We start from the raw sequence: 3,189 nt of genomic DNA on the forward strand, positions 1-3,189 counted from the left end.
CCCGGGTCCGAGGGCCCGCGGGGTCGACCAGCTGTCCCGGCCGTCTCGGGCCCGGGTCCGAGGGCCCGCGGGGTCGACCAGCTGTCCCGGCCGACTCGGGCCCGGGTCCGAGGGCCCGCGGGGTCGACCAGCTGTCCCGGCCGTCTCGGGCCCGGGTCCGAGGGCCCGCGGGGTCGACCAGCTGTCCCGGCCGTCTCGGGCCCGGGTCCGAGGGCCCGCGGGGTCGACCAGCTGTCCCGGCCGACTCGGGCCCGGGTCCGAGGGCCCGCGGGGTCGACCAGCTGTCCCGGCCGACTCGGGCCCGGGTCCGAGGGCCCGCGGGGTCGACCAGCTGTCCCGGCCGACTCGGGCCCGGGTCCGAGGGCCCGCGGGGTCGACCAGCTGTCCCGGCCGACTCGGGCCCGGGTCCGAGGGCCCGCGGGGTCGACCAGCTCTCCCGGCCGACTCGGGCCCGGGTGCGTGTGGCCCTCGATGGGATCCCTGGGGTTGTCTTGATGCCGGGGCCGCCCGTCCGTCTCTGCCAACTCACTCGCTGGGGTCGTGTCTGCACCGCGTTGACTGCCTCTCTCCGGGGCCTGAGTCTCCCGGACAGGGTGTGTCGTTTTGTGTTCGATGTTTTCTGAGCTTCCCCTCTGGCCTAGTGATTTCTTTCTTCTCTATTGAAATCAAACACTTGGGTGCATAGCATTTTATTTGGCCCGCGCCGCCCCGCCGCCCTTGCCGTGACAACGTTGCTGTCCCTGTATTAGGACGGTGAGGAGGTTCTTGTTGGTCTTCGGATGGCCGCACCCACGGTCTATGGAGCTTCCCAGGCTAGGGGTCGAACTGGAGTTACGGCTGCTGGCCTACGCCCGAGCCGCAGCCGTGCCAGATCTGAGCCTCGTCTCAACCCCCTGCGTGAGGCGAAGGATGGAGCCCGCAACCTCATGGTTCCTGGTCAGATTCGTTTCCTCTGTGCCACGAGGGAAAGTCCTGAATCAACGATGTACGGATTTAGGACGCTATGGAGGGATGCATTGGCCGGCCCCAGGTCATATGGGGTTCCGGAGCCAGGGATCCGATCCAAGTCCCAGCTGTGGCAACGTGATTACTTGAAAGAGGACCCTTTAAAGCCGGGGTGGGGGTGGCGATGACACTGCATGCCATGGAGGTGCTCACCTGTCCTTTTTGTGGACACCTTTTCCGCGGTGGTGACAATGGATGCCCTGGCTGCCGTTCGGAAATGAAAGGTGAAGGCCAAGGTCCACGGTCCGTGGTCGGCGTGGTTCGTCTTCAAGGCCACGGATGAAGAAATGGGCTCCAGGAGGAAAGAGTCCAGGCCTTATGCCTGCCCTGCCTGGAGAATCCATGTCGCCACACAGCGATCCATCCCGATGCGTTCGTTGGTCCTGCGACGCCCCCTGCCGTAGGCTGCTTTTTATAGTCTCCGAAAAGGTCCGCCAGATGGCTCCCGGGGTGGGCCTGGGACGACCAAGTTCGGGGCCGGAAGAGGCCACTTCCAAGTGGGGGAGGAGTTACAAGTGGGCGGCAGACCTGAAGATAACCTGGAGGGGAGGAAAAAGGAGGGGAACCGTGACCGAGCGAGCCGGAGGGGAGGGGAGGGGAGGGACGATGGGATGGCACCATCGGGAGTCCTGCTCAAAGAATTGGAGCCTCCTTGAGACATGCGACCACATCCATCATTCCAGAGGGAATGGAAGCATCTTCCCCATGGTTGTACAATGATACATGTCCTTCAGAGTCCCTGAGAAAAAAAGGAATACAAGGCAAGATTTTGTCCGTGGAGGGAAGGGGGGGGGGGGGGGAGAACAGAGGCTCCAGACTTTGGATCTCTTGGCACAGGGGCCTCCTGCGCCGTATGGAAAGGACTGTTCCTAGGGTGCTCTCAGAATGGGATTTCTGGGTCCCACGAACCTTGTGTGTTGGACAAAGAGGCAGAAAGAGGGGTTCCCGGCTGGAAAGCCCAAACCACAGCTCTTCAGATGGGTAGGGAAGGGCAGACAGACTTCCGGCCCCAAGCAGTGATCTGGACCTCCAGAGGCCTTAGGACGACTTCACTGAGAACACGCAGAATCCGACCCAGCCACAGCGTCCTCTATACCTAGCTCTGTTTCACTTTCTCTGTCTCTCTCCCCTCCTCCTCTTTCTCCCTCTGATTCTGCCTCTCACTGTCTGCCTATCCTCCGTCCCTCCCTGTCTGTCTCTGTCTCTCTCCCTCACAAGCACACCACCGCGGGTCCCCCCCCTCCCCCCCCTTCTTTCTCCCCCCCCCCCCCCCCCCCCCGGCATATGCTATTATCCTTTTCCTTAAGACTGTGATTTACATGCCATGGAGTCTCCCTTCCCCAGGGAAACCTACAGTGCCTTTGTCCTTAAAAGAGGCAGGGGATGGTGGGGCTGAGGGCAGACATTATTTGAACAGGTGTGAGGACATACATAGGTCTACTGCCTCGGACTGAGGCCATTCTGAAGCTTTTCGGGGGCGTGGGAGATCACACTGTTCCCGGTGCGTGCGTGTGTGTGTGTGTGTGTGTGTGCGCGCGCGCGTGCAGGTGTGTGGGGAGGGAACCCGAATGGGGCACCCCCAGACCGACCGCTTCGGCTTTGGCGCTGGCATGTGGAGGATCTGGAATCCAGGGCCCTCTGGAAAGGACGGATGTGAGACGGACACCCTCTTCTTCCCGTCTTGAAAGCAGGAGAAAAACCTTCCTCTAGAAGCCCAAGTTCAAAGCCAGCTGTTTCAAGGAACGTCTGCCTCTGGCAAGGGGGAGGGGGAGGGCGAGGGCGAGGGGGCGGCCTGGAGGCAGCCTGGAGCACCCACGGCATGCATTCAGAAACCTCGTGCATCTCTCTTCCGGTGCTATCTTTGGGGGGACGTGGTACTCTTGGGCAAGTCCTCCGAACGATAGTGGAAACAAACATCTGTCTTCTCTCCCACACCTGGTGAATGCAGACAGACACACTGGAAGAGCACCCACCCTCCCTTTTCCCCCAAAGGACTCTTGTCACTGTACAGACGGGGGGGGGGGGGGGTGGCCCACGGGGGTGTCACACGCAGTCTTGGTGGCTCGTCTATGTTTCCAATCCGCCCAGGCAGTGCAGGCGGCCACCACTGCTGCTGCCACCTCTCACCGATCGTTCATCCTGTCCGTCAGTGCTATGACAGCACTAAGCTCTTCAGGGAGAAAA

Source organism: Sus scrofa, chromosome 8 (genome assembly GCF_054392235.1).
Source record: "Sus scrofa isolate SSC_HxYL_T2T_F1_AM1 chromosome 8, Sscrofa_HxYL_maternal_Yorkshire_Landrace_v2.0, whole genome shotgun sequence".
In the NCBI taxonomy this organism is placed as follows: domain Eukaryota; kingdom Metazoa; phylum Chordata; class Mammalia; order Artiodactyla; family Suidae; genus Sus; species Sus scrofa.